This window comes from Myiozetetes cayanensis, unplaced genomic scaffold, assembly GCF_022539395.1.
Source record: "Myiozetetes cayanensis isolate MyiCay16 unplaced genomic scaffold, myiCay2020 scf18, whole genome shotgun sequence".
NCBI classification, from domain to species: Eukaryota; Metazoa; Chordata; class Aves; order Passeriformes; family Tyrannidae; genus Myiozetetes; species Myiozetetes cayanensis.
This window is the reverse complement of record NW_026087389.1, coordinates 2,115,081-2,137,158: the sequence shown is the minus strand read 5'-3', so window position 1 is coordinate 2,137,158 and position 22,078 is coordinate 2,115,081. Positions and strand designations below refer to the sequence as shown.

Here is a 22,078-nt window from a genome sequence, read left to right as displayed (position 1 = left end):
CTTGGAGATGTAACCTTGTGATGCTTTTTTCCCTGAGATTTGAAATGAAGGAAATGAAAGCGTGGCCGTGCTGGCCGTTAAACTGCTGAACCTTGAAACTCCATGCAGATCAAAACAAAACGCTCTGGAGACCAGAAATACCCAACTTTGCCCCAGTTCAGTGGGCTGTTCATCATCAGTGTGCTTTTCAAAATGAGGCTGGGGAGTTCAGGCTTTGCTTTTTACCACAAGCCTTAGGATAAAGTCCTTTTTGGCAGAGCCCCTTCTGAAATCCAGCGGTTTTATGACATGAGGCAAGAGGAAAACTTAGCTGGTCAATACAGCCATTAATTGGAATTAAAGGTTCAGCCCTGAGTTTTACTTCTGAACTTTTACATATTGACAGCTGGCAAAGCAGCTAAGAAGTCAATGAGGAGCTAAAAGTTGCTGTTACTCTCGGGTTACACTCTGAGGAGCAGCAGTGAAGCCTTTCCCATCTCCCAGGGTCTCCTCTCGCAGGTGTCTGGAAGCATCTCCCTTCCCAAACAAGATGCTGTGCATACATGAAATATTCATGCTGTGACATCAAACCATGCTGCATATTATTTCAGTGCAGTAGGCCAAAATTAGATTCACATTTTATTTTGCTTATAAATGCCTGTCAGAGTTGCTAAATCAGTTTGTCTTTGCTGTCTTGAAATGGTGTCAGTTTGAATTTCCTTCACACTGCATATTGTTTTGGGCAAAGGCACATCCCTTCTCTACTCGAGATGCCTTGTGCTCTTTAAATAAAGGTGGAGAAGCCCAATAATTAAGATTTTGTTTTTTTTTTTTTAAAACCCTCTGTGGAGTGGCAGCTTGGACCTTTTTTAAAGTGATGGAGCAGCTACCAAGTGCTGATGCATCCTGATATTTGGTTTTCCCCATGTGCAAGTGTCGTGCATGCAGTCCTTTATGTATTATTTAATAGTTGTAGGGTGTATGACAAGGTGTCCTGGAGTCTTGCACTGATGGAAGCAGAGATAAGCTTTGAAAACCAGATTATGTGAGTTCTTCAATACAGCTGAGGAAAAATCAGATGGATTCCGTGGTTGTAGGTGGGAGATCTGCATCTCTCAGACCCGGCCAGTGGGTCTGAGAAGGAATCAGGGCAGAGGGTCTTCAGCTGTCTGAGCTGTCTGGTGGTGGCACAAACCCCAAGGAGCAGCTCAACTCAGCTCCCCCAGACCACTCTGTGCCATGCAAAAGCATCTGCCAGGGCTGTGACCTCGTCCTCTAAACCAGGGAGAGGAATGAATTCCCTGCACGCTGTTTCGATGCTGTAATATTGCATTCATGCATAAATAATCTCAGTTATCCTGCTGCTAGAAAAAAGAAAAAAAAGCTGCTGTCCCCAGTCTCCCAGATATTTACATTAGAAATATCCCATCAGAAGAGCTCTGCGTGCTTGAAAACATCTATTATTGTCCTCTTGCCTCTGTGCTGTCACCCAGCCTGTGCCTGAGGCTCCTTCCCTGAGGCATCGCTCCAGCTGAGCCCCACGGTGCTCCAGCTCCAGGCTCTGCCATGGAGACAGCACAGTCCTTCTCAGCAGCCACTTTTGTGTATATTTACATCATTTGATTATTTAAAACCAGCTTTTTAAACTCTAACCTTCCTGCTTTTCTTCTGCCCTAAGTGTACTGCTGGAGGTTCTCATGCAACAGGGCCACTGTCTTGTGATTTTCCCCCTGGGTTGCCCTTGGCCTTTTGACATAATTCTTCTGAATTACTACCAGAAGATTTTGCAAAGTAAGGGCATGTAGTTTGTGTGGAGTAAGGGCCTATAGTTTGTGTAAAATAAGGGTATATATTTTGTGTAATATTTTGTATACGGTTTGTTGATGTTGCTGTTTTCATACATTGAATAGTTCAATAATTTATAATAGCATGTAATAATACTATAATTAATTTCATCAAATATAATGCAGTCAAGCATAGCACCTGGGCTATAAATCCTTTGGATTCCCTCAGCAATGGATGCTGGGACGTCCAGCAGCTCTGGGGCAAGGATCAGAGGCTGAGTAATGGGAGGTCCTGCATGCCCTGCCTCTGACCAGCTCTCATCACTTGTCTCCTGCTACACACTGTGACACCTTTCTAAGATCCCTGAAGTGCCCTGTGCCTCCTTGATGTGCTCCCAGTTGTTCCTAAGGACCTGCTTTTAGGATAAACCCCCTCTGCAAAGCTCCCTCCAGCCCCCCAAACCTCCACCCGGCTCCCTTGGCAAAGCGAGGCACTCGTGATGAGCTGCTGCATTTTCCATCAGGAGACACCTTCCAAAAACACAGCTTTGAATGATTTCTCGATAGCTGGCCATCTCCTGCATCACTTTTTATATAAAAATCGTTCTTCAAGGTGTTTTGTTCCAGTGGCATCTGCCACTGAGCTGGTTTGTCACCATTTCCAGCCGATCTGGTGTCTGGAGGTCTGGCCTGAGGAGGGGGTGTTGTGTTTCTTGCTCAGGTCACCTCATTTTTTGTGTGCCCTCTGTATTTTCCTGCCTGCTTTGTGGTTTTTTTTGGTCTATTCCTTTGGGGTCCGAGTGTCTTTGAGCTTGAGCAATGTGAGTGATCTGAGCTCTGCTATAATCCAATGATAAATAGTTAATTTTGGAGGTTTAGGTTGACAGCAAAGCCACCTTGGAGTGTCAGGCTGTGAGACTTTGGTTTCCTTCCATAATCAGATAAGGAGCAGATATTTCCTGTAAATCCTCCCCTAGTGTTCAAGTCCTGCCATTAGAGCATTAATTCAGATACATGACACCCAATTTCACAGTAATTCCTGAGGAAAAAGCACATTATATTTATTTAATGGGCTTCCCAGGACTTACTTTGTTTCTTCCTGATGAATATGAATTCCAGCAAGTTCATCTGAATTCTGACCTTCAAATAGATAAAGGTTTGGGGGTTTTGAAGCAAGAATATGGTCTTTAAAATGATGTGCCATCTACATGAATGTTGTCCTCTCTTCCCTTGAAATCCTCACGGAGTGCAGGGATAAAACTGGTTCAAGTGCTGCTAAAATTCATCTGTGTGTTTATTATGAACCACTTACACCTTATAGAAATACTGCTCGTGTCAACCTGACCGCTGCTGACCTTTTCCTCTCCAAATGGCTTTGTTTGGGTTGGGATCATCACTTCTCCTCGTCTCCTTTTCTTCTGATTGCCCAGGAACTCCAAGCAGATCCGAGAAGCTTCTCGTGACGAGCCGTGTGACTCTTTGTAAAAGCCTTCCCGAGCACCTGGGCTGAATAAATACCCACTGAATAACTGGAGAACGCATTCAGATTCTTTTTATTTTGATTTATGTTCTACCTCCCTACCTGTGCATCTTCAAGAGTAATTGCCAGTTTTCACCTCCTACAGGGAAAGTATAATAGAGCTGAAGAATAAGTAAAATGTGCTCTGTTTCTCTCTCTCTCTCTCTCCCTTTTGTAAGGGAGCCTTTATATTCTCACCCATGCATACACTCAGCATTTGCAAACTGAAAATCATAACCTCATTCTCAGCTGGCCTCGCTGGAAAGAGCTGCTTGGATTCTTCCTGTGTTCCCTTTCCAGCAGGAGACCTGGACACAGAGCCTGTTCCCCTTTGGAATCAGCCTGTAGTGGAGAGATCCCACATGAATAGGAAGGATGGAGCCAGTTTGTTCCCTGTTACAGCCCCCACATCCCCCTGCATCCTGATCTGATCCAGCCACACTCCACGTGGTGCATTTGAACGCTCCTGCCAGCACAACATCATCTCTCCAAGGACTCCTCCCCGTGATGGGTGGCAGGTTCCTCCGTGGCATCTGAGAGAGGGTGCTGGGAGGGGTGGCTGCTGTGTGAAATACCTCTTGTGTGTTGGGAAAATGCTCCATTAGGGCTGAGAACACTCCTGAAGCTCTGGCTGTCACTGCTCTGCAGGGACCTTTTCTTAATGGGAACAATAATAAGGTCAGCTGGGTGCAGCAGGATTTTTCCATCAATTAGTTCAGTCATGCTTCTAACAAGCCATATATAATCAGGCATGTTTAACCTGCAGGTTACACAGCCCAGCTTAGCTGGGTGACCTCCAGATCACAGAGATGATAATTTCTTATTTTGTAAGCGAAAAATTCGATATTAATATAGATTTCTGGTTGAATGGCCCTGTCTTATGCATTCAGGTTCCCACCTGGGTACTAACCAAGCTGTAGAAGTACAGCACTTGTACTCTGGACCATCAGAGAAGGGTTTGGGTTGGAAGTGATATGAAGGATCACCTTGTTCCAAGCCCCTGCCGTGGGTAGGGACACCTAAAACTAGACCAGGTTGCTCAGAGCCCCTGGCCTTCTATGTGACTCCTCAAGGAAATGAACTTAGAAGCAAACTTTTCCTGTGAGCCTTTCCTTTCTACATGAAGCCAAACCCCAAGTTCCTGGCTTGCTGCTCACAATGGGTTTCTTCTCAACTTTCTCCTGTCCCATGGTCATGGACACTGGGAGATCTTTGTGGGTATCTCTCACTGCAGACACCTGTGCAGAGCAAGGTGGGTTAGGTCAGACTTTGCATTTGATCTTAGATCAGGGCTCTGTAGCATCAAGATGCAGGTTATCCTGTGCAGAGCCAGGAGCTGGACTTTGATGATCCCCGTGGGTCCCTTCCAACTCAGGGTATTCTGTGTTTCTACACCAGGCTTTGGCTTGGAAGGGTGAGGTGTAAAACCTGTGACACAGGGGAAAAATGTTCACATGCTAGAAAGTATTTTCAAAGCTATTGGGGCATTTGGGTTGGATTTATAAATTACTTTAAAAAAAATTACATGGTTATAATTTGAAATAACAACTTTTCTCGTAACAATAATAGTTCTCTACTTTTGTGACTGCCAGCAGTGAAAAAATAGTCAGAAAATTGCCATTCTGCTTGAAATTCACTACCTCTGAACACCCTGAAAATCCTAAAGATCTCATTTATGGATGCATTCAGAGATTCCTCCAGATTGTCCAGTCTTTTTTACCACTTTCTATTGTGTTTCTGTGTTTCAAGTTTGTGAAGCCTATGTGAGTCATTGTGGGGGCAAAAACCTCAGAAACAATTAAGACCTCAGATTCTAATGATCCTTCTGGCACCATCTTTACCTTTATTGAGGAAATAATAAAAAATTAGCCATTTAAACTACCAAAATGGCCTCTTTTTGTAAGGTGCAGTTGGAGTTTTAATCAGTACATGCCTAACAACCCTAGGAGGAATTCATTATTCCTGTTGGCACAGCGTGGTGTCCTTTCTCCTTCCACTTAAGACACGACTCTGGCTATTTGGAGGATCAAGTTGGAAAAGTTTAATTCTAAAATGAAAAAGAGTCATAAAGCAGAAAGGAAAAAAATCTCAAGTTTTGCAGATTTATGTTGAAGTTGCTTTAAACTGCCGAGGTTGGCCACGATGTTCTGAGAGCTTAAAGAACAGGTTACTGTTCTCTTCCTACATTTTATTGCCTCATTTACTGCTGATTAAATGTTAATTATGTGTCATGTTTATTTAGGCAAAACTATGCCATCAGCTGATCTGCAGCAGTGGTTAGTGCAGGGCTAAACCCAAGATTTGGGTCAGGCTTACTGACCACAGGCAGTTTAGTTCCCAAGCCTGAGAACTGCTCCATGTCATCCCAAATCAGCAACACAGACACAGGCAGAGTAATAAAACCCCTCCTCCATACGAGAAGAAATAAACATCATTACAAGGTCAATGTTGCTAAATCGCTGTCCTCAGTGTATTATAAGAAAATAATGAGAAACACCTTCAACCTCAAGCAAGTCAATAGAAAATCAACAAACAACCACTGCAGACCTTCCTTTTCTAACAGAAACCGGGGACAAGCACACACACACAACCTTTGAGGGAAGGACAAACACATCCCAGTAATCAGCTAAACCACCCACTGCTGTTGTTTTATGAATAGATGGTAGATTTGCCTTCTGCGTGTTGGTGAAATAATGAAAAAATCCCGGGATTTTGAAGGCGGAAAATTGCAGACAATTTATGTTTATAGCTGGAGACGGTCACACAAGTGAAAGTAAATTGAGTGCCGGATGGAGCTGAGAGGAGAGGGAATCAGAAATGCAGGGGGAAGATAAGGGTGTGGAAATTTCTCTCTCCAAAGCTAATCAGAACTAAGTGTCCTGTTGCCAGCAGCGTGGAGAGCGGTGCAGATAACAGACAGGGATGGAAATTACGTGGGATAATTATGTCGGAAATAACAGCAAAGGGGGTCTGTGCTGAGGCAATAAATTGTCACCTCCTGGCTACCTTTGTCACCCAGCGTGGGGCATCCACTGCCACCTGTAAGGCATCATCTTACCCTACTGAGGGGGGGAAAAACCCCAGTGATCAACTCTGTGTCCTACCCAACATCTAACGCGGCATTCCAAGTGTAATCGCTCTCATTTGCAATGGTAAATCTCCTGTTATCAATTAATTTACATTGTACAAGGAACTATCTGATTATCTTTGTGCGGGTTCTGTGTTTACGCTGCGATTTAGTTGTGAGTAATTAGCCCGTAATTGCGGGGAGTTATTTATATCCGGTAAGGAAGGGGATGTATTTGTATGGAGTTAAAATAACTGCAGTTGGGAGCGAACCTTTCGACATTTTTCTTGGTGTGTCCAACGGTTTATCTGGCCAGAATTGGTTGTCTAGACTAAGCTGGGACTCCGTTGGTTTGGTTTGGTTTGGTTTGGTTTGGTTTGGTTTGGTTTGGTTTGGTTTGGTTTGGTTTGGTTTGGTTTGCAAGATCAGGCGCGTGGTGCTGCATTTGGGTTTTGGCCCAAATGTTCATTTGCCATTTTAAAATATTTTCCCCGACTCCTCACACCAAAGAGAGTCTGTACCAGGAGCGAGGGCTGGGTGTGTGGGTGTAAATCCCAGCGAGGGAGCGGCAGGCGGTGACCCTGGCGCTGGGCATGGATGAACGCTCTCCGTGTAGCAGCTCTAACACGAAATATTACCCTATTACAGTAATCCCTACTAAGGGTGTACTTTATGAGTGCCATCAAGGGCAATGGTGGCTTTCATGTCCAGTCCTAGCACTGATGATTTTATTCCCCTTGCCGCTCTCCTCAGCCCTTCCATCACCCCTCTCCGAGCCGCTGCGATGCCAGGCCTCACAGTCACAGCCCGTGTCTCTCCCATCCTTCATCCTCCAGCACTTGTCCTTTGAAAGGAAATACAGTGTTTTTGGAGCATTAGCATAACAGAGGATCTGGGAGCTGGAGTTAGGGAGCTTTTATCCTCCCCTGCCGTGGTGCAGGGTCTGTAGGGGCTCTGGGGAAGCGTGAGCTGAGCTGGGATCTGTGTGCTGGGAAGGGAGGAGATGGAGCGAGGAGCTGCCCCTCGCTCAAGGCCACTGCATTAGCATTTGTGTTCCTCTCATCTGAAGATCTGGGAGAATATTTGGGATTCATGAAAGAGCTCTGGGTAGCACCAAGGGCGGTGTTATCTCCTGGGATAGTCCCTGGCTCCTCCTGGGCCGGAGCTGCCGGTGCCTGGGTAATGAAGGGTTTCTCTTTGCTTTAGCTGGTGAGGCCCCTGGGCTTAGTGAAGGATTTTATCTCTGCTCAAGGGAGAGCATCTTTTCACTTCTCACTGCTGCTTCTGGGTTCAGCAGAATATCTCCCAGCCACGCCACTGTCAGGTTCATATTGTCTGGGAATGTTATGCCATGGTGATAATCCATCTGCTGGGACCGAGGAGGTCCCTCTCCTGTCCTGCCTGAGTGATCAGGAGGCATCAAAGCCACGTTTCCACTCAGTTTTCTTCCTCATTTAGCATTTCCCCATCCCAGCGTTTTCACACAGGTGCTGTGAAGGAATAATGTGTGTTCCTGTCCCAGCTGGGCACAGTTGGGTGGGCAGACACACCCGGAGTGGGGTGGGAGGAGACGAGGATTGCAGGAGCTCATTAGAGGGGCTGGGTGGAGGAGACCACCAGGCTCTGCTGGTTCTGCCCTGCAGGAGAGCAGAAGGGACCTCTCCCCAGCCCTGGTGAGTTTGTGGGGGGCTCTTGGGGGGATGCTGTGGGTCCTGCTCAGGGAAGGCTTGGGCTGTCAGAAGGCTCTTGGGAGTTGTGGGATGTGGTGGAGTAAGAATTGAACTTCAAGGCGGTTCTGTCTTTCTGAGGGTTAGGCACAGGACTGGGTAAATTGTTCTGCTCTGGTTCTGTGTTTATTTGTGCTTCTGGGAGCTCTGTTTCCCAGAACTTCATTTTCCTTACCCTGATATCTCCTGTGCAGGTCCCTTGGTAAAACTAATGTTATTATGTGGATAATCCTCAGTTTCCTGATGATGTGAGTGTGTACCTGGAGTTAATTACTGACCTGTGCTCAGTGCCCTGCAAATGAGCCCTTTTCCTCCATTTATCACAAACATAAGCCCTGATACAAGTGCTGGGGGGCTGATGTGAAGACAAGGATTAACAGACACGAGGTGCTGGGAGGTCTCCAGGTGTGTAGGTAGTAGTAGTTACCACTATGTGAGTCAGAGAAGCCTTGGAGCTAATGAGACTCCTGTGAAACATTCTTGTGTGCTCTAGACCTCAGAAAGGTGGTCTCTAATACCTACTGGCTTTTTCCTGGACGCAAATAAGGATTAATTTGTATTCAGAACCGTTTTGGGGTCAAATTTATCATCGTACTTGGGATTTCTTTGCACCGTCGTGTTGCAAAGCACACACACCACGCAGTGGGCAGCTGGGTTTTAAAGCTGCTCAGAACCTCACAGGGTATTTTAGTGAACTCCTGCTCAAAGCCACAATGGTGGGAGTATTTGCCATTGTTGGGCTGTAGTAGCCACGTGTAAAGAGGATTTACTCCATGCAACACAGCTTTACAGGGCTCTTCACTGCAGCTTTTGCCTTGGTGGTTTCTGTGCTGGGTTGTTCCTGGCTCTCCCTGCTCTTGTTCTGTCAATTCTTTCTGTTCTATTACGTGTATTTATGTATATTTATATGTTTATAGTTCCATGCATTTTAGTAAGCATGTGAAAAGAATGCTGAAAGGAAAAAGGAACAGTTTATCTTTCTTAAATAGCAACTTCTTTTAGGACCTTGGCCGGTTCCCTTCTGGTTTGATCCACTGCTCAAAGCTCTGGGGATGATCAGCCAGGATTTTTTTTTTTTTTTTTTCCAGAAGAACCCCCTGACACCCCTCATTCCTACTTTTGAGGTGGCCTAATGCAAATCCTAAGCAATTTAACCTTTGTGTTTAAATAATATCCTTCCTGTTGTACAGAGACGATAAAATCAATGAGTGGTGAATTCATCAGTGTTTGTCTACAGATGTGTAAATAGCAGTGTGGGTTTTTTGGGGGGAAGAAAATCGGGTTTGATCATCAAAATATGTATAAAATACCCTCAAAGGCAGGTGAAACTCAGGTTTGTGGGATATAACTGCAAGCAGCCTGTGTGTGGCTTAATCCCTGAGCAGCCTTATCCCATGGAAATCCTGGCTCAGGCAGAGGGTTCTGTGTGTTAGGGAGTTTATGACCTGTGTAAAAATGTCAAGTCAAACAGCTGCCTACTAAATAATTCAGCATATTGATAGGATAATGACTTTGAAGATGGAGATATTGGACTTAACTCTTTCGAGAGGAGCAGGAGGGGAAAGGAATCTGCTGCACTTGACTCCAGCTGGATGGGAGCAGGATCCCTGATGTTCCATGTCCCCTTTGACCAGGAGATTCAAGTAGAATTAAAAGTGAGAGATGGGATTGATTTGACACTGATGTGAATTTGAAATTAAGCGCATTTTTAATAGAACTGACCAGAAAAACCAAAACCCTGGGGTTTACTTCCCAAACACTTTAACTTTTTCACTTGCATTTTTTTAAAAAGGAAAATGATAACTTATATTTTTCAGGAAAAAAATATACATGTATAAATCAAAAATTCTGTAAACATTTAATTCTCCTTAAGACATTAGCAGTAAAATGTGGAGTTTCGTGGTTTTTATTTCTCTTGAACTCTTTCTGGCCAGCTTTGTTGCAGCAATAACAGAGACTTCAGCCCAAAAGCCAGAGTCTGATTTATGTAGATGTAGCAAAACTGTTTTGTGACTTGCTGCTTTTACCTCTAAGCTGCACTTGACCCCAGGCTTTAGTTAAATAAATTATATAAAAGAAAACTGTAGTGCAGGGGAAAAAACCACTTGGATTTCTGAAAGTTTCAAGTGTTTGAGTGCTTGTCTTGATATAGAGCTGAATGTCTTGGAGTGTTTCATGTGGGATATAAAGATAGCCACAACATATTTATACTTTCTTGTGAAATGGAAAAAATATTTATACTGTCTTAGAGCCCTCATTGTTTTTATGAAGCAACATATTAAGTGTCTACAGTGGTAATTTTATACATTCTGTGTGCACCTTGAACATTAGATCCTATGAGCATCTTCTCGAAGATGTTAATATTCAGATTTTTCCGTGTTATGGGAAATTTGGGAGTCTGCTTTTGCTTTCAAAGCCGTGTTTTTCCATCAGCAGTCATGGCATGGCAGCCACAACAAATCTGTTTTGCTAATAATGAGTGTTTGGTGGAACACTGTAATGAACCAACTGGCTATTTTGCCCTGGAGGTGGTGCTGGAAGGGGATCAAATCCTGCTCCAGGCTGCTCAGGCTTCCCAAGAAAGCGCTGCCTGGAGCTGGCCAGGTTGCTCCTGGGGTGGTGTCAGTGCTGCTGCTCTGGGTGCAGGTGCAGGCTGGGAAAAGGCACTGCCATGTCAAAGGTTTGGGCTGCATATTGAATTAAATAATCCTTGAGTCGTCCTTGGATGATCCATGTGGGTCCCTTCCAGCTCAGGCTATTCTGTGAAATGGAAAATAAGTGTGCAGGTTTACAAAATAACTACCAGAAGCCTCTGGGTTTTGTCTCTCCCAAGCTCTGCTCATCCATCTGTGTCTTGGCCAGGGGTGGACTGATGTGAACACCAGCCAGGCTCCAGTGTTGCTTTCACTCATCTGTTGAGGGGCCAATACTGATTCCTATTCTGTAGTAACAAATTTTTCCCCCTAAAACATAAGGGGGTTTTTTTGAAGTTTGGCTGAATCAAAATTCCTTTCTTTTTTTTTTTTTTTTTAAATTTGTTTGTTTGTTTCCTTTTTTTGAGTTGCCAGATGCTCTGCTGGTGTCACCAGCTCTGTGAGGTAATTCCTTGGACCCTCTGGATATCAGTGGGATCAAAATGGGATTTAGGGATGTGTTCCTGTCCACTGCAGGGGGTTTGGAACTGGATGATATTTAAGATGCCTTCCAACCCAAACCATTCCCTGTGTGGCTGTGATCAGGTTTGCTCTTGGAGGTTGTGCATGAGGACATGGTGTGGTTGGCTGAGTCTTTTATCCTGGTTTTCAGCCTTTTCCACCTGCCCCAGGTGATGCTGTTCTTGGCTGATGGTACCAAACCTGGCCTGCTTAGAACACACATTATCTGTGTCATCATGGCCAATGTGAATCTAAAATAAAGGGAAATTGTTGGTCTGTCTGCAGCAGTGGAATACAATGAAGGGAGGGAGAGTAATTTATACATATATTTAAAAAAAAAAAAAAAAAGATTTTGGCAAATCCTACGCTTATTATATTTCTTTTTCTCTAATTTTCCCTGAAAATAATCCTGCTTATTCATGATGCTACTGCAATAATTGAACTCCTGGAGGGAGAGGAGGAGGGGGGAAAAGCTCCCATATAAATTACTACTTGAGACCTGTTCTGTTTTGACAGATGTCAAGGCTGGGTAGCTAAGCTTGTTCTACTGTTGGTATGAAAAGGGCTTGGTATCACTGGGATGCAGCCTAATAGCTTGCTGTGCTTCTGAATGTGGATAGATTACATTACAACTGATTTTCTTTAGGTTTTTTTTTTTTCTTAGTCATAATCTGGTGACTCAGAGAGAAGAAATTGAGAAAATATTCCCTAGATCTTTTGCAGTGTTGATGCAGTAGTGGGAAGTCAAAGGGGAAGAGAAAGAGTGTGCCTGCTGGATGAAAAGAAATACTTGTGGTCTGTCAGTGTTTCTGGTGAAATTTAGGAAAGGAATATTAGCTAAATTAGTAGAAATCTGAAGGAAGCAATTTGCCTCTGTGCATTCTGATTTGACACTTAATATTTAGAGTGTGCTGGCTGTGGGTGATAAATATATGTGGCCTTCACTAAAACCTCTTCATTTTAATAACTATTTTGAAAGTATTTAATCTTCTTGGCCAGCCTTGTCTATTTTTATACCTGGGGTTTTTTTTGGCTTATGGCACTAGACTAAATGAATGGATTTTCTGGATTTTTGAACTGTTTACACTGTCCCAGATGGGGGACAGTCCATCTCTGCCACCTTCATGGCCCGTTCTCCTTGGGTTTATTTCAGATAGGAAGTTTTTTCTCCATTATTTCCATCAGCCTTTCTCAGTTTTTTTCCTCCTCTGAGGTTTTTGGCTTGCACTCACCTTTTGGTTGCTGCCTGTTGCTGCTAAATACTGAGATGTTTGAATGCATCAATTGGTTTCATGTATAAACTATAATTTAGAAAGAACTTACCTTAGAAAGGGTTGTGTTTTGTTGCCAGTTCTTCGGTATTTTTGGGTGGTTTATGAATCCTCTGGAAGAAGTCTCTGACTGAGGGATAATTTCATCACATGGATTGCTGATTAGTGATGGAATTCCTGGCAACAAGGAATCCTGATTGCTCTTCCCAGGAGGGGAGGTTTATTGTACCTGTCACTAATGGTTCTTCTGCACTTGGGAAGTTCTTGTGAGGCTTTTGCTGTTGCCACCTGTAATATGAATTTTATTACACACTTTCCTTGCTGTGCACTGCTTAGAGCAGCTGAATAAGGTAAAAACCCCACATTTTTTGGTAGTTTTCTGCTGGATTTTAAGACTGCAAACTCTTGGCAGTTCGTGTATCACTTTGCTGTTCTCAAAATACTGTGTATAAGCACCTTTTCTGGCTGGTTGTTAAGGTCAAGGTGGCTTTTTTGGGTATTGCTTCCAGCTTTCCCTGGTGGCATCCAGGACTTTGCTAAATTGATTGTCTTAAAGATTGATTATGTAACAGTTCTGTTTAGCTACAGTGCAGCATTTTTAAAAACAAGAGTTTTTTTCCCCTCAAGGCCTGTGGAAGTGGAGGTGTTTCCTTGGGTATTTCCTGCTTTTCCCGTGGGACACCTTCTCTCCTGGCTTCCCCCTGGGCTCTTGGTGAGACAGCAGGAGCAGGGTGTTAATGTGCCTGTGATGATTTTCAGAGCATTAATAAATGGGAATACAACAGGGCACAGGCCACTGAAACTTTAGGTCCACCTGTTCATTCCCCGAGACTTTGGAGAGCAATGAGTTAAAAAAAAATAATCAGATTTAAAAAGAAAAATGCTACTTGTTCTGTAGAGACACTCTTGAGATGAGCAGGGTCACCTGGCCTGGTGCCTCCCACCCCAGACACCCCCCAGGTCATGTTGTTGGTGGGAACTGCAAATCCAGTGGGACTCTCTAGTCCAGTTTTAGGAGCTTTGATTCTCGTGGTGTCGTCGTCGTGCTTTGTTCGTCCCACTTTGATCCAGGTTGGTGGAACAGAGCAATGAAAAGTTGAAATATCTTATTCATACTGCTGCTTTTTCACCTGAAAGAGTGGGGGTAAGCACCAGGAGGTGTCTGTTTAGTGGCTGATGTGGACATGTTAAGCTTCAAACCCCTCTGCAGACTCCACGTAACTCTGCTCAGAGTGACCTACTTGTGCAACTTCTTAGCAATTCTTAAAAGAAACCAACTTGGAAAGCAAAAGACTTTGTTTTTTGGTTTTTTTTTGGGAGAACATGGTATTGAGGGAGTATGTGGGCGATCTGAAATGTCTTCGGGTTTGCAAGGACAAGGAACAAATTAAGAAGAAGCAAAACAAACAATTTAATGGTGATGGAGCTGTAGCTCCAGCAAGGAGAGGCTGTGGGCGTGCATCCATTTTATCTCACTGCAGAACACGATTCCTCAACACAGAAGGTCATAAAAACCTCGCTGCTTAGTGCTGGCAGATAATTTTACTAAAAGTTTAAAATGTTTTATTAGCAGCAAATATTTAAAGGCCCTCATTTGCAGCAGTCGGGGGACCATGTCAATACATACCTTAGCTTGCAAATAAGCACTAAGTTGTCACCTCAAATAAAAACTGGATGGTAAAACATGCAAAATGAACTGTCAGGGTTGCTAATTATTATGTGTTGTGTAGACATTAATTACTCAATAGCCAATTTGGGTTTTATCACCCACCTTTCTTGTTTGGTGTTTTGTAATTGGCTGGAAGTGATTAGAGAGATTTCTGATCACTTATAATTTTTTCCTTCTGGCACTTCAGTGCCAGGAAGAAAACATTTAATATGTGGCAGTGATAGGAACAAGAAATGAAGGGGAACTAATGGTGCTCTCCCTTGTCTGGGAGGTACAACTGGGTGAGTTCTGCTTGTGCTTTCATGCACAGAATCCCTCAGATGTGACATTGGGCAACATCCTTTGCACCGTGTCCTTCAGCTGAGACAGGCTTTGGCTTTAAAGTGCAGAAATACAGAAAGGTTAGGAGATCCCATCTGTTTTTGTGAAGCTGTGGTGGCTCTTCTCAGAAGAGTCATGGGCTGGGGATGGTTTGGAGAGCTCAGGCAACCTCACCTCCTTGAGGAGGAGGAGTTAAACTGGGTCTTGTACAGCATTAGAAATACTGCATGGGCTCTTGACACTTCATGAAAAATTAAGATTATAAACCTTCAGCTTACGGTGATGGTGACTAAAATGTGGTTGTTACCTTGTACAACCCATCCCCTCCCGCCTCTTGGAAAATAAGATGATGTTTTTACATCTTGGTAGTGGAAAAGAAGCACGAGCAAAAAAACCTGACTGTATGAGAGGAGAATTTTTCCTCTGTGTCATCAAAGCCTGACAAGTTGAGTTACAATAACCTTTGGGAAGTTGATGTGCTGTATGCAAATGAGGACAGGATCTCTTAATCAGCACTTTGGAGAGACAGAGGCATCGCTCGCAGACAATGAGAGCCAATTTAATGTGTTTCATTACTTTGCATTTGCAGTAGAAAGGTGATGAACACATCATCTTCTGCCAGGGCAGCCTGCTGTACTTACTCTGGGCTTTTCCTGGGATGTGGACTTTTCACCTGAATTCCATAGGAAAACATCTTTCCATCAGTCTTTGTGCACAGTCAGTGAGTTTTCCTGAGCCTGCTTTGATGGGGCAGGGAAGCTCATTTTTAAGTAATAAAGGCAATTTTAAGGGTTCTGCAGTTTACCAGTTTGGTTTATGAACCAGCTGGTGAATCCCTGGGGAGATTTCTTTGACGCTCTCTCCAAAGAATTCTGATGTCTGTAGATTTATTCTCAATATGCAGCCATGCAGGTCAATGTTCTTTTCACTCGTGAAGCAAATGACATCCAGCAAGTGGCACCGTAAAGCCTAACACTCCAATATAAATGTGGAATGCTCATCCCCACTTGATGAGACCAAATACCAGCTTGAAATATTCATTTTTCTTTTTTTTTTTTTTTTTTTGTTCCAATATATCACGTGAGATCTCTATTTTGACAGGAATTTAAACCCATCATTCCCTGGGAGAGCTGTGCTGGGGGATTAGGCTGAGTTTTGCTTCCACGAGACGGATGGCACTTACGAAATGCTTTTGGCTGACTCACTAAACAGTGTTTAAATGCTCAGGAAATGCTTCTGAGTCTGGGATTTATATTTCAGCTTCAGAAAATTCTGTCTCTTCCGTCGAGCTCCCACAATCAATCCATTGTTTCACGAACGGCGTCGGAATTCATGAGCAGGAGGCAAGCCAGGGATGCAAGTGCTGCTGAGGGAGGGCTGCAGCTGGGAGATGATGCTGATCCAGGGGGTAGATCTGGGTGGTATCTCAGAGTCAGCATCCTCTGGCTTTGCTTATGAGGAGGCAGCAGAGTTGAGTGGGTGTGGAATGTCCTCCAGGAGCAGGAACAACTTCTTTCCTGCTGAGGGTTGCTGGGACTTCTGGGAAGGAAAATAAGCAAGAGCAGGTTCAGATACACTTGTTATGGACTTACTGACAATCTACAGGAGTGTGGGTCTCTTGTTTCTTTAGCTTGTTAAGTGAAGAATATTGTGTTTGTAAAAAAGGGAAGGTTGGAGGGATATCAAGGTCATACTGGAAACAGAAGCAGGAAAAACTCCTAAACAGCAGATGGGGGGGTTTGAGATAAAGACAAGCCTACAAGCTGAGGGCTTTTGGAGTGCCTGATTTGAGACTGGAAGGAAGCAGAGAGGTGCAAACTCTCATAGTTTCTTATTTAATCTTTTTTAAAAACAGTGAATTTGGAAGACAGGACAAGTCTGTGGTTTGGCAGGCAATAAAAACCAGTGCCAGAGTAGGCTGGTTCCATAAACCTAAACCCAGAATGGAGCCAGGGACGGTAAAAAGATACAGCAACTCATTTGCTGATTATTTTCATGTTTGAAGTGACCAAGGGAGAATTTTGGTTGGGGACTCAGGACCTGGTTCATCAGTAATGTCCTTTTTGTGGACCAGGCTTGATTTCCTCCCACAGAGAGATACCATCACCTTACTCTGCAGTCTTCCCTCCAAGTGCTCTGAGGAAAGATGCATTAGGAATGTCAGGATTTGCATATTATGCTAATAAACTTGCAGGTGGGAAATGCACCTCGGGTTTCAGTGGGATAACTTCTTTCAGCTCAGTCTGCATTAGTTTGTGTCAATATGAACTTGCAGAGTAATGTATGGATTTCTACTGGCAACAGATGAGAGATCAGCACTTCTCCAGGCTCTCCTCAGTGCTCCCTGGTGCCAGCTCCCAAAGAACTGCCTCCACACACACACACACACAAAAGTGGATTTTTTTTTTTGTGCAAATACACAGTGAAACGAAGTGTTGCCTCTCTATTTTTATTTTCTATCCTTAAGTGATATTTTTTTCCTTGAGGAATGTGTGCTATTCCTTTACATGAAAAGAGGATTGCACAAAACTGAGTTTCTTTTTAGGGTTTTTGGAAGTTACAGCTTCAAGAATGACTGCAGTGGTGACTGGGGAGCTGCATTAAAGGCCTGTTGTTGCCTTTTGCTTTGGAGAAAACTTCCTGTCTGTGTTCTGAAGGTTTTTTTTTTCAAAGCCTTCTGTTGACAAGGGATGCAGAAAATACTGAACCTGCTAAACTCAGTTTTTAGTGCTCTGTCTTGTGTGGTGTCACTTAAGGGAGAGAGCACAGTGTGTGTCCCTCAGTACCTGCTCCAGGTTGTTTTTCCCTTGGGATGAAGATGTGTTCCAGAATCCAATGGAAGCTGTGACCAAACCCTGCAGTATAGGAGGGGTTTTTTTTGTTATTTAGTAAAATTCCTTGGGCACTGATGATGTTTGGGGGTAGTGCAATTTAAATGCTTGAGGTTTTCCAGCCTGGAAGTCGGTGTTCAATGCTGCCTGTGAGGATAATGTACAATTATTTTAGTCACCATCTCAAACAAAAAGCCTCAAAAACTGAGTGCAACCATTAACCCAGCACTGCCAGGCCCACACCCAACCATGCCCCTGAGCACCACATCTCCAGGTTTTATGAAGAGCAATGTTCAGCCTCTGGCAGTTCCTATGGGATCAAACACTGTGCTGGAAGCAGCACATTCCGAATTTGCCTGTTCCCTGGTCTAAGCCAATATCTCTGCAAAAAAGCAGAGTGTGCTAAGAAATTGTCCATAAAAGTGTTTCTGTGGTTGGAATCTGCAATTTCTGAGGGAGTTGAGTAGGTCTGTGCTGCTGGCTTGATCTGTTAAGTAGACTGAAGTCATAATGAAGAGGATTTTTTTAACCAGTCACCTGTTAGCCCAAAATTAAGTATCCAAAGTACTCGATGGGCATATGGGAGATGAGATTTCTGCTTGGGTGAATATCCACCCAACAGGAGCAGCTCCATCAGAACAAAGCAATAATGAGCTTAGTAGTAATTGCATTTGCTGGGGCTGTGGGGGAAGAGAAAAATGAAGATTTGATCCAGAGTCTCCCACATAAGTGCCAAAAAAAGCCATTCTAGCTCAGTTATGCACACAAGGCTGACAGGGATTTCAAAAACAAAAACCCAAAGCAAATGCAGCTCTGAAGGTTGGGTGGCAGGTGTTCTGTAAGAAACCTCTTCTGCTTTGGCTCTTGGCCCCATGTGCCCACATAAGTTCAGGGATACTTTAGGGATGGCAAGTGCTGAGAAGATCAGAGTTTTCAGAGTAAAAAACTGCAGGTTTTTTCCCTTTGTTTCCAGCACCAAGGGATGGGTTTGTCGGTGTCTAAAAATACACAGCAATGTTGGTGTTGGAGCATTTCTTGACTTGTGCAAGTTGTTCTCCAAAACTTTCTCTGACTGAAGTGATGAGTTGAACAGTTAGAGTAAATAGAGTAATATTTTGATTGGTACAAAACCTTTCGTTTCTTCTTGATGTCTAATTAGTGTAGCTCGGAATGTCAAATATTTACCCGCTCTACCCAGCGCTGTGCTCACTTCGGTGGGGCTCCATCTGGCTCTGCCTGCCTGGAAGCCTGTTCCTCCATGGAAGAGCTTTCCCAGACTCGGATCTGGTGCTGGATCCCACCTGTTCCCCTCCAGGTCCCTTGATCTGAAAGGGAGCTCTTCCCTCCAGCAAATCCAGGTGGATAAAAATAATCCATGACAGCCTTTCACTGTAAAATAAATCAACTTTAACAAGAATGAGTTTAATGTATTAAAATATCAGTATAATTGACTTTCCTTATGAATTGTACTTTCAGGTATTGGAAATTTGACTGAAGTCTACATATCATGCACTGGAGAAGGTAATGACTCTTTAATACTAATTTTGATGTGTTAATGATGCTAATTGCTCTTTATTCTTGCCATCATTGCATTGAAATATCAGAATCTTCTTTGCATTGTTTGTGCCTTGGACTGAAGAACTGCCCCAGAGTTTCTCAGTGCCCTGACAGTGGATTTCAGTTTCCCTTTTTAAAAGAATATATGTCTGCCTTTAAGTTCCTGGGGTGTTTATGTTGCATTTATGCAGTTTTACTTGGAAAGGTTTATGGAAAACACAGAACAACTTGTCTTCAGCTTAAGTATTTTTGTAAGTGAGCCACTGTTTAAAAGCATGCACATAATTTAAAGAAGGGAACCTGTACAAAAGGATATTGATATCTTGTTATCAATAGTGTTTTGGTGGGTTTTTTTCTGGTTAGGTTCTTATTTTGTCTTTTGAGGAGCTTTTCAGAATTGGTGTTTAATTAATCATTGAATGATTGACCCTGTAGCTGAATTAGCCAAACAAACCTGTGGTGTTTGTGAAACTCAAATTTTCTTAATGGCATCTCAGTTTGAATGTCAAAGGGAACCAGTACTGTTAGTGGAGAGGTGGGTTTTGTACTGTACAACCTGAAATTATCTCAAAGGGCTTTTTCTCAACATGCTTTTAAGTAGGAATTATATAATGTGATTTCCAAAGGAGAACAAAACGTCTTCAGAGCTTACAATTAAGTATTTGAAGAAATAAATGTTGTCTTTCTTCTTAGCTTTAGGTGTTCTTTTTGTATCTGTTCAGAGAAGGTTGCAGGGGGCTTCTGATGAAAATACTTAATTTCTTAATTCAGAAATTTCTGCTTGGTCCTGGGTGGTGTTCCCAATGAAAACTGAAGCTATGGAGATGAAGTAAATATTCTTATTCAGCCTGGGCCCTTTGGAATGTGCAGTGCTCTCTTGGTGTGAGGTTCTCCAAGACAGTATGATAAATCTTGTGATACATCACTTTCTAGTGGTCTGAAAGGAAAAGCTTATTTCTTAATATAAAAGATAACTTTGAATAATGGACTCCTCATCCCTTTGGACAGTACTCCTAAATTAGCCTCAGAGCCCTTTCTCAGGTGCAATCTCATTTTCAGGTTCCCCACGGTAAAAAGGAGATGCTGATCCCCGTTTCATTTGGAAAGTGTTTTCAATCTGCTGATGAAAAGTACTTCTGAAGAGTTAGGCAACCTTGATTAATTGAGCCTGAATAAGAAGTGCAGGATATTATTTTTAGGCTGTGGACCTGTGTTCTGCATTCCAAATCCTTCCAGGTTGCCGGTGTGATGGGAGGTGTGAAGGGCTGGAGCAGGCACTCATATTCACACTGCTAATGGCTTGCAAATGCTGACACTGCCGCGGGCAGGAAGGGGGGGAAATTGCTTTTTTGTTTACAGAGCATTTGGTAAACATTCCTCATTAGTGAGGATGTGAGTGGAATTGGTGGGAAATGCCTGGATTCTGTGCTGGAACCCGTGTGGCACTTTTGGAGCAAAGTGGTGTTTAACAAGAGCCAAGCGCGGAGAAGCGCTCGACGAACATGAACCACTGAAAGCTCGGTGATGAGCTGTGCAGGGTTTAGGTCTGGGACCAGGAGGCAGAACTGGGTTCTTGTGGTGTGTGGGAAGTGGGGAGTGGAATAGGAATGCCTCCCAAGCTGCTGAGACATCCTGAGCTGTGAACTCCTCTGAACTCTGTGTGTCTGAGTCCTGCTCTTTGGCCAGCGGCGACCTCGAGGTCAGCGCTGCGCTTTCAAAGAGCGAAGCACAGCCTGTTTTTTAGGAAAAGAGTGGTCCCACACACTGCTGTGCTTGACACAATTCCACTTATGGGGACTGCAAATTCAGCTTTTGTACCTGTTTCATCTCTTGGAGAGGGCAGGACTTTCTAACCCATGCTCCTCAGCAGCACGTGGTCCTTGCTAAGCCCTAAGCAAGGCTGTGGGGGAGCCAAGTTTGGGGTTTTGCTTCTGCTCTGGTGAATCAGAACTGGCTGTTGTTGGCCAGAGTGGCTCAATAAGTAGATTTGATAGGAAACATTTGTGCATTGTAATGGTATAATTATAAAATTCTACTTTATTACCTGTCAAGCTAATTAAAACAGCAACAGGTTAACAATCCTCCTTAAAGCTTGTGGCATCTGTGCATTGTGTTCAAAACCAGGCTCAGAGTGTCATTTTAATTAGAAACATTACCAGTAGACAATGTACAGTTGTGCTGGAGAAATGTCCTGATGCTGAATGTGCTGGGTAATAGCTGTACAAAAGGAAATGACAGGGAATACAGCCTGAAAAGCAGTTGCTTAAGGCAGGGTTTGAAAGGATTGGGACTGTCTTCAAGGGCATCCAGAGTGAAGAGGCAGCTTTCTCTTTCCTTGCTGTGTGTTTGTGTCTTACAGCTGTTGGCTGCTTGACTCTGGAGAGCTGCCACTCCTTCCTGGTGGGAACACACTCAGCTGGAAGAGCTGTGGGTCAGGGTGTAAGAGGATTACCTGGATGGAGGCTCAGTGCATGCAATCTTTACATCAGTCCTTCAAGGACAAGGGTTGCTTGTGGTCTCCAGGCATCCTTCTGCTTCTCAAGATCCATGACTGTCCCCCTTTCCAGGCTCCTTATTGTCAGATGTGTCTGCCACCCTGTCCTCCTACTCCTTCCCAGCTCTCCTCTGAAGATCTGTTTTGCCCTTTCTTTATTATCTCCCACTCTTCTCCCATCCTGATTCCTTTCTCCTCCCCCTGCACCTTCTGTGCCACTCTGCCAGCCCTTTCCTTAGATGCCTCTTCCTCTCCCATCAGCTGGGTTTCTCATGCCACCAGGACTCCCCTCCACATGAAAAGCCCAGAAATGAAAACTGAATCAATTGTTCTAAAGTAATTTAATAAAATAAGTTAGTACAACTGCCATTTTATGGTGGATTTAGTTGTCTTTTAGAAGTTAAGCAGACTCTGCCCTCTTGGAAGTTGCACCTCAGAGGTAGTCTGATAATTTTACAGAAGAGGGAAATGACAATTGTTTGATACATATAACCTGGGTTGTAATTAATCACTGCAGAGTCCACATTTTGCTTGATTTTGGGGCTAATATTTTGAGTCATATTTAGGATGGAGTCCTCATGACTTGACTTTTCATCATAAGAACACGATGAATACAAAAGGCACCCACCAGATACTTGGACAAAACTCAGGATAAAGTGATGTGAACTCATGGGTGCCTTGTTGCAGCAGCTTTGCAAAACTCT

General features: G+C 43.6%; 1 protein-coding gene across 2 annotated transcripts in view; it reads left to right on the top strand.

Moving 5' to 3' along the window:
- The window catches only part of LOC126638932 (contactin-4), a 269,307-nt gene that overhangs the window by 16,697 nt on the left and 230,532 nt on the right, over positions 1-22,078 (top strand). For both annotated transcript variants that reach the window (XM_050313252.1, XM_050313250.1), the window contains exon 2: positions 18,800-18,844. The gene's annotated coding sequence lies outside the window, so the exon portion shown is untranslated. The remainder of the gene's footprint in view (positions 1-18,799; positions 18,845-22,078) is intronic.